Below are 12,747 nucleotides of genomic sequence, written 5' to 3'. Positions count from 1 at the left end.
GTGGTCCCCTATCTGACGACATTCCCAAAGGAACCCCAAATCTTGGTATTGTATGATTGAGCAAAGCTTTCACTACTTCTTTTGCTGTGTTGGTGCAACAGGGGAAAGCCTCAGGCCATCCACTGAAGGTGTCAACCAGTACCAGTATATACTTGAATCCCTCTTTGCGTGGCATCTCAGCAAAATCTATTTGCCAATAATCTCCCGGGAGACCTCCTGTCTTTGTCACCCCTAACACAAATCTCTTGCTTGTGTCAGGGTTGTTTTTACAGCAGGTTTCACACTTGCTTGTTACAGATTGTACAATATCAGTCATTCCTCTCCCTATCACTACTTTCTTCAAATGTTTTAAAAGATTTTCTGTTCCCCAGTGGGTACTTTCATGCTCTCGTTGGGCTATTTCCCGAAGGATCAGGGGTGGAACTATGACTTGTCCTACTGGGGTAACAGCCCACCCACATTCTTTGATTTCAGCTTTAAGGAACTTAATTAATTTGTGATCCCTCTGATCTTATTTTGGGGTAAATGATGACAAATCTATCTCTTTCTGTGGTACCACTGCAAAAATGCCTTTTTCTGCAATCCCCCTGGCTGTTTCATCAGCAAAACAATTTTCCAGTTCGGGGGCTGTTTTCCCTTTTTGATGACCCTTGCAGTGCATGATAGCCACTTCCACAGGCTTCCAAATGCTCTGTAAAAGTGCAAGAATCTGTTTAGTATGCTTAACTTCATTACCTTGAGCAGTCAACAGGCCACGTTCCTTCCAAATAGCTCCGTGGGCAGGAACAACACTGAAGGCATATTTGGAATCAGTCCATATGTTCACCTTCTTCCCCTCGCTCAGTTCTAGAGCTCTCGTTAGTGCAATGAGTTCAGCTGTGATGATACATCTGGAGGCAAGGCTTTTGCCTCAATGATTTTATCTGAGGTGGTTACGGCGTAACTGGTCATCCTCCTACCGTTTCTCATGAAGCTGCTCCCATCAGTGTACAATTCCCAGTCTGGATCTTTCAAAGGAACATCTTTCAGGTCTGGTCTGCTGGAATGTTTCCTCTATTGTCTGCAAACAATCATGCTCAGGCACACTGTCAAGTAACGTGGATGATAAAAACATTGCAGGGTTTACCACAGAAGTTGTCTTTAGAGTAACATCGTCCTGTTCTAGCAACACAGACTGGTATTTGAGCATCCTGCTAGGGGAGAGCCAGTGCCCCCCTTTTGCTCCAGCACATTTATCACTGCATGGGGTACATACACGACAATGTGCTGCCCAAGGGTGAATTTACGGGCCTCCTGTATCAGAAGGACTGTTGCTGCCACAGCTTTCAAGCATCTTGGCCAACCCTGGGCTACACTGTCTAGTTGTTTTGAGAAACAGGCCACAGCTCTTCGCTGGTCTCCAAGGTGCTGTGCCAGTACCCCCAGAGCAACATTCAGTCACTCATGTGTAAAGAGTTCAAAAGGTTTAGTCAAGTCTGGCAACCCCAAAGCTGGGGCTGACATCAAGGAATGTTTCAGCTGTTTAAATGCAGCCCTGGCATTCCTGTCCACATGATTGTCCCCTTTTCAGCTGCTTTAAGGACCTAATATAAAGGTCTCACCAGTAGACTGTAGTTTGATATCCACAGGCAACACCAACCTACCATTCCCAGGAAATCCTGCATCTCCCTTACGGTATGGGGCTCTGGAAGTTGACAGATGGCTTCCTTCCGTTCTCTGCTGAGTTGTCGATGTCCATGGAAAATTTCCAGGCCCAGGTATACTACTGTTTCCCTGGCAACCTGTGCCTTCTCTTTCGAGACCCGATACCCACTTTGGCCCAAAAAGTTCAACAGACTTACAGTGAGCTCTATGCTGTCATCTCGTGTCTTGGCTGCTATCAAGATGTCATCAACATACTGGAGAACCGCTCCTCCTGGTTCTTGTTTCCTCCAGTCCTCAAGCTCCTTTGCCAGCTGGTTTCTGAATATGGTCGGGCTGTTTTTGAATCCCTGTGGTAAAACTGTCCAGGTGAGCTGGGTCTTCCTCACTGTTTCTGGATTCTCCCACTCAAAAGCAAAGAGTTCTTGGCTATTCTTATGCACAGGAATGCAGAAAAAGGCATCCTTGAGATCTAAAACAGTGAACCACTCTAATTCATTTGTTAGTGTTGTCAAAAGTGTGTAAGGATTCGCTACCACTGGGTGTATGTCCTCTGTTATCTTGTTGATTTCTCTCAAATCCTGTACCAACCTGTAGCTTTTACCATCAGCTTTCTTTACTGGCAAGATTGGTGCGTTATACCTGGATTCACATTCCACTAACAACCCAAATTTGAGAAATTTTTCAATCACAGGTACTAATCCCTTGCAAGCTTCTAATTTCAGAGGATATTGTCTTTGTCTTACTGGCGTAGCCCCTGCTTTGAGTGTGATACTCACAGGTTCAGCTTTTTTGGATCTCCCAGGAGAATCATTGGCCCACACTATTTGAATGACAGCCTCTTCAACTTCTTTGGGAATTTTTCCATGGCATTCCTGTACAAGTATAGCAGCTGCTTCGATAATTTTAGATTCTGGGATTATAACTTTCACTCCCCCTTTCTTTGAAAACTTAATTTCTGCTTCTGTCCTGGGTTGAGGTGTATTCTATTACCATCCTCATGAGCTGTTGAAATCAGGTGGGGCAGTGTCTTCCTTGCCTCCTCCCCCCAGACTATCTTTCTGTTAATGGCCCATCATTGTCCTGCTGCATGACTCAGAGATAACTCCCTCCGGACTATCTTCTGTTAACGAGCCTAATCAACACCTGGCCTCATGACTCATTACCCCATTGTGAGATGCTCCACCCAGAGGGAGGAACCAAGCATCCCATCATGGATATAACTGGGACTCTGAGCATCAAAGGGACTCCACTGGATTTCCAGAGGACAGGAGCTACACAGCCACCGCTGGATTTTCTGAGGAAGAGCAGACCCCTTCTACTACAGGATCACCACTTCAGAGGATTGCAGCCACCATTCCACCAGACTGCTACCACTACCCTGCCTAATAGGGACTCAGGTTGTATCTTGACTCTGTCAGTATTTTCTTTTACTTTCTTTTCCTTTACTTTAATTTCCATTAAATTGTTATTCTGACTTGGTGCCTCTCACTGGTTTGTTTTCAAACTAGCACATAATTTGGCGCCCAACGTGGGGCCTGCTCTGAGAGGAAGTCAGAATTACAATCTTGTATTAACAGAAACCTATTCACCATGGTGCTCAGCTTGTCTGCATGGGTTCTGTATCTTGCTCTCTATATTTTTCCTCACATGGGGAACTATCTGCCTGTTGTGTTACTCCTGTTAAAACCAGGGACTGGTATGAGAATTGCTTTATTGGTTTATTATGTCTATAGCATAATAACCTGCGAGGCAATGAATACCATTCGGAATATACACTCAGTTTTGTTTGGCTTTCCTAGTCTGGGCTCCTCTGTCTGGGATCTCTTCAACAATCGCACCCAGCCCCTGGTGGGAGGAGTAGAGAGTGGTTTCTTCCAGCCTTTCAGGCCAGGCACAGCAGTTTTTGAAAATATTGAGTTCCCTCTGGATGTTAAGGATGGTATAATCTTCTTGTCAGTTCTATTCTCTTTTTTCTCCATGGCCTGCATTGTGTACACCATGCTTAGAAACAGAACGCTACTTAGTGTGGTGCAACGTCTGCTTGAGGAGGAGGTAAAAAGGAGCAAAGCAGCAAATACCATGTCTACACAGACTGCCACACAGAAAGGAACCAAAAGCAAAGCAACCGCACCCATCTCTACGCAGACTGTCACAAAGGAGAAAGGAAGCAAAAGCAAAGCAACCGCATCCATCTCTACGCAGACTGACACAGAGGAGAAAGAAACCAAACGCAAAGCAACCGCATCCATCTCTACGCAGACTGTCACAGAGGAGAAAGAAACCAAATGCAAAGCAACAGCGTCCATCTCTACGCAGACTGACACAGAGGAGAAAGAAACCAAATGCAAAGCAACAGCGTCCATCTCTACACAGACTATCACAGAGGAGGAAGGGACCAAATACAAAACAACAGCGTCCATGACTACGCAGACTGACTCAGAGGAGAAAGGAACCAAAAGCACTGTCAGCGTCCCCATGCAAGCCACCACTGAACCAGAACAGCCCAAACCGATTGCAGTTGCCCCCGTGCAGAAGAAGAAATCAAAAAGCAAGTCAGTCCGCATAGTGACTGATGAGGATGCAGCAGGACCTTCACATCCAGCAGAAGAGGCAGAGCCAGAGATCATCACTCGGTCACTATCCCTGGGTGAGCTGCGTGACCTGCGGAGGGAATTCACACGCCAGACAAACGAGTCCATCCTGACCTGGCTGCTCCGCATTTGGGATGCTGCAGCCAATGACACCATTCTGGACGGAAGTGAGGCCAGGCAGCTGGGATCTCTGTCCCGGGATGTGGTCATTGACCAGGGGATCGGGAGAACCCAAGAAACTCTCAGCCTCTGGCGGCGACTGCTTACAAGTGTCAGGGACAGGTACCTTTGTAAAGAAGACCTCCAGGTGCACCAAGGGAAATGGAGCACAATGGAACAAGGTATCCGGTGCCTGAGGGAATTGGCTGTGCTGGAGATCATTTTCTCAGAAGACGAGAGATTTCCTAAGAGCCCAGATGGTGTCCAGTGCACGTCACAGATGTGGCTGAGGTTCGCACGCCTTGGACCAGAGATATACTCCCGTTACCTGGCAACGCTGCAATGGAGGGAAGGCGAGGACAGGGTGGGCGTCTTGGTGAACAAACTGAGGATTTACGAGGACACCGTCACAGCCCCGTTTCGCACCCATGTCTCATCCGTGGAAACAAGTCTTTCAGCTGAGCAAGTCCGGAGTTTGATTGAAGAAGGCCATCAGAAATTGAAAAAGGAACTTAAGGAAGAGATTTACCAGATCTCGCCAGAACCAACAAGAGTCTCTGCCATTAGGAGCCGGCGTCCCCCAACCAGGGAGAGAGGATACACCCCACGAGGTAATCTCTGGTTTTTCCTTCAGGAACATGGAGAAGACATGAGTAAGTGGCATGGAAAACCCACCTCCTCCTTAGCAGCCAGGGTACGTGAACTAAAAAGAGGGACAACTACCACAAGAAGCGCATCTAGAGTCAACATTGCTCCGGTCTCTCACACACAGAACTCCAGACGATACCAGAATGATAGTATGACTGATCCTCTTGAAGGGACCTCAGGAACATATTCACCGGAAGGGAGCAACATGCACCAGAACCAGGAATAGAGGGGCCCTGCCTCTAGCCAGGTAGAGGAAAGGGATAATTGGGTCTTTTGGACTGTGTGGGTCCGATGGCCTGGCACAGCTGACCCACAAAAATACACGGCTTTGGTTGACACAGGTGCTCAATGTACTCTGATGCCATCAAGGTATGTGGGGGCAGAACCCATTTCCATTTGTGGGGTGACAGGAGGATCCCAGCAGCTGACTGTACTGGAAGCTGAAGTGAGTTTAACTGGGAACGAGTGGCAGAAACACCCCATCGTGACTGGCCCGGAGGCCCCGTGCATTCTCGGCATAGACTATCTCAGAAATGGATATTTCAAGGACCCAAAAGGACATCGTTGGGCTTTTGGGATAGCTGCTGTGGAGACAGAAGATATCAGACAACTGAGTACATTGCCTGGCCTCTCAGATGACCCATCTGCCGTGGGACTGCTAAGAGTTGAAGAACAACAGGTACCAATTGCCACAGCAACAGTACACCGTCGGCAATACCGCACAGACAGAGACTCTGTGGTTCCCGTCCATGAGATGATTCGTAAACTGGAGAGCCAAGGGGTGGTCAGCAAGGCCCATTCACCTTTCAACAGCCCTATATGGCCAGTGCGTAAGTCCAACGGAGAATGGAGACTGACGGTGGATTACCGTGGCCTGAATGAAGTCACACCACCGTTGAGTGCTGCTGTGCCGGATATGTTGGAACTTCAGTACGAGCTGGAGTCCAAAGCAGCGAAGTGGTACTCCACTATTGACATTGCCAATGCCTTCTTCTCCATTCCTTTGGCAGCAGAATGCAGGCCCCAGTTTGCTTTCACTTGGAGGGGTGTGCAATACACCTGGAACCGACTGCCCCAGGGGTGGAAGCACAGTCCCACCATTTGCCATGGACTGATCCAGACTGCACTGGAAAAGGGTGAGGCCCCAGAACATCTGCAATACATCGACGACATCATCGTGTGGGGAAACACAGCAAAGGAAGTATTTGAGAAAGGAGAGAAAATCATCCAGATTCTCCTGGAAGCTGGCTTTGCCATCAAAAGGAGCAAAGTCAAGGGACCTGCCCAAGAGATCCAGTTCCTGGGAGTAAAGTGGCAAGATGGACGACGTCAGATTCCCACCGAGGTCGTCAACAAGATCACTGCGATGTCTCCACCGACCAGCAAGAAGGAAACACAAGCTTTCCTAGGCGCCATAGGTTTTTGGAGAATGCACATTCCTGAATACAGCCAGATTGTGAGCCCTCTCTACCTGGTTACCCGCAAGAAGAACGATTTCCACTGGGGCCCTGAACAGCAGCAAGCCTTTGCCCAGATCAAACAGGAAATCGCTCATGCGGTAGCCCTTGGCCCAGTCAGGACAGGACCAGAGGTGAAGAACGTGCTCTACTCTGCAGCCGGGAGCCATGGTCTGTCCTGGAGCCTCTGGCAGAAGGTGCCTGGTGAGACTCGGGGCCGACCACTGGGATTCTGGAGCCGAAGCTACAGAGGATCTGAAGCCAACTACACTCCCACAGAGAAGGAAATCTTGGCCGCCTATGAAGGAGTCCAAGCTGCCTCAGAGGTAATCGGCACAGAGGCACAACTCCTCCTGGCACCCCGACTACCAGTGCTGGGATGGATGTTCAAGGGAAAGGTCCCTTCAACGCATCACGCCACCGACACCACATGGAGCAAATGGATTGCTCTCATCACACAGCGTGCCCGTATTGGAAACCCGAATCGCCCTGGGATTCTGGAAATTATAACAAACTGGCCTGAAGGTGAGACTTTTGGATTATCTTCTGAAGAAGAGGAAGAGCAAGTGACTCGTGCTGAGGAAGCCCCACCATATAATGAGCTACCGGAGACTGAAAGACGTTATGCCCTCTTCACTGATGGTTCCTGCCGAATTGTAGGCACTAACAGGAAGTGGAAAGATGCAGTATGGAGCCCCACACGACGAGTTGCACAAGCTACCGAGGGACAAGGTGGATCGAGTCAGGTTGCAGAGCTTAAAGCCGTCCAGCTGGCTTTGGATATTGCTGAACGAGAGAAGTGGCCGAGGCTCTATCTCTACACCGACTCGTGGATGGTAGCTAATGCTCTGTGGGGATGGCTGGTTCGCTGGAGAAAAGCCAACTGGCAGCGCAGAGGGAAACCCATCTGGGCCGCTGAGATTTGGCAGGACATCGCTGCCCGAGTAGAGAAGCTGGCCGTGAAGGTTCGACACGTGGATGCACACGTACCCAAGAGTCGGGCTAATGAAGAACATCGCAACAACGAGCAGGTGGACCGAGCTGCCAAGGTGAAAGTATCACAGGTGGATCTGGACTGGCAGCACAAGGGAGAATTATTCCTAGCTCGTTGGGCCCATGATGCCTCTGGTCACCAGGGGAGAGATGCAACATACCAATGGGCCCGTGACCGAGGGGTGGACCTTACCATGGACAGCATTTCACAGGTCATCCACAGTTGTGAGACCTGTGCTGCAATCAAACAGGCCAAGCGGGTGAAGCCTCTGTGGTATGGTGGACGATGGTCAAAGTACAGGTATGGGGAAGCCTGGCAAGTTGATTACATCACCCTTCCCCAAACCCGCCAAGGCAAGCGCTACGTGTTGACCATGGTTGAAGCAACCACTGGATGGCTGGAGACCTACCCTGTGCCTCATGCTACAGCCCGGAACACCATCTTGGGCCTGGAAAAGCAAGTCCTGTGGAGACATGGCACCCCGGACAGGATCGAGTCAGACAACGGGACTCATTTTAAGAACAGCCTCATCAACACCTGGGCCAGAGAACACGGTATCGAATGGATATATCATATTCCTTATCATGCACCAGCTGCCGGAAAAGTTGAACGCTGCAATGGACTACTTAAAACCACCCTAAAGGCACTTGGTGGGGGGACCTTCAAAAATTGGGAAGTGAACTTAGCGAAGGCTACCTGGATGGTCAATACCCGAGGGTCCATCAATCGAGCTGGTCCTGCCGAGTCTGAACCCTTACACACAGTGGATGGAGATGGAGTCCCTGTGGTACACCTGAGAGGTATTTTAGGAAAGACTGTTTGGATTAATCCCACCTCAGGCAAAGGCAAACCCATCCGTGGGATTGTCTTTGCTCAAGGACCTGGTTGCACTTGGTGGGTAATGCAAAAAGATGGGGAAACCCGTTGTGTACCACAGGGAGACCTAATCTTAGGTGAGAACGGTGTGTAGGGTTTCATTGTATATATATATATATATATATATGTATGTGTGTCTAGAGTTTAAGAAGGTATTGATTTGGGATGATGTAGATGGTAATAGAATAAGGGGTGGATAATGTCCTGGGTTGAGGGGTATTCTATTACCATCCTCATGAGCTGTTGAAATCAGGTGGGGCAGTGTCTTCCTTGCCTCCTCCCCCCAGACTATCTTTCTGTTAATGGCCCATCATTGTCCTGCTGCATGACTCAGAGATAACTCCCTCCGGACTATCTTCTGTTAACGAGCCTAATCAACACCTGGCCTCATGACTCATTACCCCATTGTGAGATGCTCCACCCAGAGGGAGGAACCAAGCATCCCATCATGGATATAACTGGGACTCTGAGCATCAAAGGGACTCCACTGGATTTCCAGAGGACAGGAGCTACACAGCCACCGCTGGATTTTCTGAGGAAGAGCAGACCCCTTCTACTACAGGATCACCACTTCAGAGGATTGCAGCCACCATTCCACCAGACTGCTACCACTACCCTGCCTAATAGGGACTCAGGTTGTATCTTGACTCTGTCAGTATTTTCTTTTACTTTCTTTTCCTTTACTTTAATTTCCATTAAATTGTTATTCTGACTTGGTGCCTCTCACTGGTTTGTTTTCAAACTAGCACAGCTTCCAATTTTTCCAATAAATCTCTGCCTAACAATGGCATTGGGGAATTTGGCATATACAGGAACTGGTGAGTGACCCAGTGTTTTCCCAATTTAAATTTTAAAGGTTGGAAAAAATGCCTTGTTTCACTTACCCCTGTAGCTCCAATCACATCCACAGTGTTTTGACTCAGTTTACCTTTTAAAGTATTTAACACAGAATATGTTGCCCCTGTATCAACCAGAAATTCAACATCATCATTCCCCAGCTTAGCTACAACCGAAGGCTCTGCTGGGGTAGTTACCTTCGGTCCCTGTCAGTCCATATTTACAGTTAGTTCTGAAACTGGGGGCTTCTTTTCTGCTCGTGATGGACACTCATTTTTCCAGTGCCCCCGTTTTTTGCAAATTGCGCATTGGTCCTCAGATAGGGGGAAAGGGGGACCCCTTTTTGATGTGTCAGATGACTTTTTCTTATCATACTTCTTATTGTAGTGGGGTTTATGATGTTTCTCTTTGTCTGCTAAGTCCCTGTTCTGGTATACCTTCCAGGCTACAGTCAACAGTTTACTTATGTCCGGTGGACCATCTATCTTTTGCAGCTTTTTCTTTATGTCATTAGCAGATTGACCTATAAACAGGTAAGCCAGGTGGATCTGCTGCTCAGGTGAGTCAGGGTCTAAGGTAGTGTATTTTTGTGCAGCCTCTTTAAGCCTATTTAGAAACTCTGTGGGGGTCTCATTTGGATTTTGTTTGATCTCATACAACCTAGCCCAATTCACTGCTTTAGGAACGGCACATTTTAACGCAACAACCACCCATTTTTGGTATCGCTTCAGCTTTTCCATCTGTTCTGGGACATTAGGATCCCAGTTAGGGTTCGATAAGGGATAGATATCATTAACTGACCCTTGAAGACTCCCAGCTGCAATTTGAGTTTCTATAGCAGATATAGCAGCTTTGTTGACCATTTCTCTCTCTGTTTTATCCAATAATTCATCTAGCATAACATTTATATCACCCCAATCTGGGTTTTGGGTTTTTATGGCCATTTCTACACGCATAGCTACTCTCTCTGGGTTGTCCCTGTACTTCCCAATTGAGTTTTTCCACTGCTGTAATTCTCCGAGAGAAAATGGTGCTTTTATATAAATAACTCCTTGACTTCCCACAGCCTGTCTTATAGGTGCTTCTAATACAAGTTCTTCTCCCCCCCCTTTATCTGTTTTGGACCTTGTGTGTTTAGCGACGGGACTGACTGCTCTCATAGCTTCTCGGGCTATCCTGCCCCTCCTTCTCCCACCCTCCCCGTGAGAACCGTCTGTATCAAAATCATCCCATTCGCTTTTCATTGAAAGTGGTTCATTGGTTTTAAAACTTGTTCCAGGCAAATGTTCATCAGGAACTGTCTCGCTCTTTGCAGCAGTGGAGGGGTAGGGAGGCAGGGGCTGTAAGCAGATTCTCCCGTCCCTAGCTCTGTAAGAGCCGCCTGGGTCGGGGCCATCCCATCTGCCCTCAGCTTTAACACTGCCTGTGCCGCAGGGTGGGGAGAGCGACCGGCTCCTCCTGCCTCTGGCTCGGAAACTTGCGGTTCTCTGTATTGGGGAATGCCGCCGCAATTGCCCGTGTCCATTTCTACCTTCACTTCTGTGTTCAGGGTACTCGGGGAAAGGCGGCCAGCCTGCCCCTTCCCCTCCCCATTCCCCGTCTCTGCCTCTGGAAAGGTCAGGGGGCGGCGGCCAATCCGCATCTCTCCTACCTCTGCACTCGCCCTCCGCCCCTGACGAGTCCGGGGGTGGGGGGGCCCCGCGCCGCTCCCCCGGTTTGGAGCCGGCCGCCTGCCCCCTCCCCGGCCCCCGCTCGGACAGCGGCGGGGACAGCGGAGGGTTCGGCGGAGGCGGCGGTGGGGGAGCCACCGCTCCCGCATCCCCCGCCCCCCCCCGTGCGGGCTGCCCCGGCGGTGGAACCGGGGGGGGAGACCCCCCCCCACTGCGCAAAGCTGGTGCTACCGTATCTGTATCTATCACATCAATTTCTCTGTCCGCATTAGTATACGAGTCAGCTTGCTGCGGCTTTTTCTTTCCCTTTCTCTTCCTCAAAGTCATCTCCATATTACTTTTGTCTACCGCATATGCTTCTTCCCTGTTCAGATACATAGTAAAAAGTTCTGCATATCTTAGTTCATCAAACCTACGTAATGATCTCAATTCTACCATCAGGTCATTAATGATGTTATTTTCCAAACTCCCATAGCAAGGCCAATTTCCTTGACTTAATTTTAAAGTCGGCCAAACCCGTGTGGACAGTCTGATCAATTCTCGGGTGTCCAAAGTAGTTTTTCGCCCTGTCAGCCATTTCCAGTGTTTTATTATCAGCTCTAATGGGCTGTTAGGAGGGATTTTTTCATTCACACCACCCATGTTTTCTCACAGACAGGAAATCTCTGCCAGAGGAAAGCTCTTAACTCCAGAATTCAGCCTGCAATCTGGCCTTGGAATTCCGATTTCCCAGGCAGCTTATCTAGGTTAATACACAAACACTTCAAAACAGCACTTTAAAATACTAAAAAGCAACTAGTTTTAGCAAGCAGTAAATGCGCACGCGTGAAAATCTGGTCTCAAAAGGATTTGGACCCTCAACTTCCCGAGGTCCCAACCAACCAACCAGCCAACCTCTGAGCCACGTGGGATGCAGCCTCTGGGCTCCTGTGGACTCCACGGAGTCCCCTCCTTTCCACAGTTCGCAGGGGAAAAGTTTAAGCTTTCCCCTTTTGTGGGCTTTTATGCCCCCGACCTTTCCAAGCCCCTTCCCTCGTGCTAGCACCGTCTCGGTAGTACCGATCCCCTTTTCACTCACCTCTTTCCGTGCTTCTGCCTTTCCGTGCTGGGTCCTAAAGTCCTGGTCACAGTCTTAGATTGTTGCTCCGGCCCCTCTGTAATTTGCCGGCAAAGAGAGGGGCAGAGCAAGATGTGTTCCAACCCAAGACTGCGAGTTTCAAGGTCTTTAGTGTCCCTTCGTGGTCGCCAGCAACTGATGCCTTTTCCTGGTCTTAAAATCAAGAGTCATACACGGTTAGAAGGGGAAAAGGGATTTTACCTTGGTGTTTATTTAAGGATCCTTAGGTGTACACGTCCAGGTCATATGCATCGAGATGCACCCCACCTTTCTCTCTCCTTCCCCAACGTCGGGTATAACATTATAGGTTTTACTAATTAGCATATCTATCAAAGATTTCCCAATGAGAGGCTCAAGTGAGCCCCCTCCCAAGGAACCTTCCCCTGGATGGTTCTATCTTGGTTTACAGAATGTGTTCTGGAGAGGACCTTGGGGTCTGGGGTACACTGATCTCTGGCTATGAAGCTTCTAAAATGTTTAGTCTCTTAGCTTGACAAACAAGTCCAAGAATATAGGCAAAAAGCACTAGGAATACAGAAGTTGTAAAAAGGTGTAACAGGGGTATAAAAGAAAAGGCAAAAATCTTCATTGGCATCAAGACAACATTGTCAGATCAGTGTCCAGTCACTTCTTGAAATTTTCTGATGAGGGGTATGCCAAAGTCTCCCATATCTCTGTCACTATATACCTGTAGAGTTTATTTTTTCCCCCCAAAATCAGACTTACATCTTCTTTTTTGTAATTAAACTGAACA

At 48.6% G+C, this 12,747-nt stretch overlaps 1 pseudogene; it reads right to left on the bottom strand.

Annotated features, from left to right (window-relative positions):
- Nucleotides 1–511: 511 nt before the first annotated feature.
- Nucleotides 512–11,254, bottom strand: LOC138117298 (uncharacterized; annotated as a pseudogene).
- Between the last annotated feature and the right edge of the window lie 1,493 nt (nt 11,255–12,747).

The sequence above is a fragment of the Aphelocoma coerulescens genome, chromosome 1 (assembly GCF_041296385.1).
Source record: "Aphelocoma coerulescens isolate FSJ_1873_10779 chromosome 1, UR_Acoe_1.0, whole genome shotgun sequence".
NCBI classification, from domain to species: domain Eukaryota; kingdom Metazoa; phylum Chordata; class Aves; order Passeriformes; family Corvidae; genus Aphelocoma; species Aphelocoma coerulescens.
The sequence above is the reverse complement of the archived record's forward strand: the minus strand, read 5'-3'. Positions and strand labels throughout refer to the sequence as shown.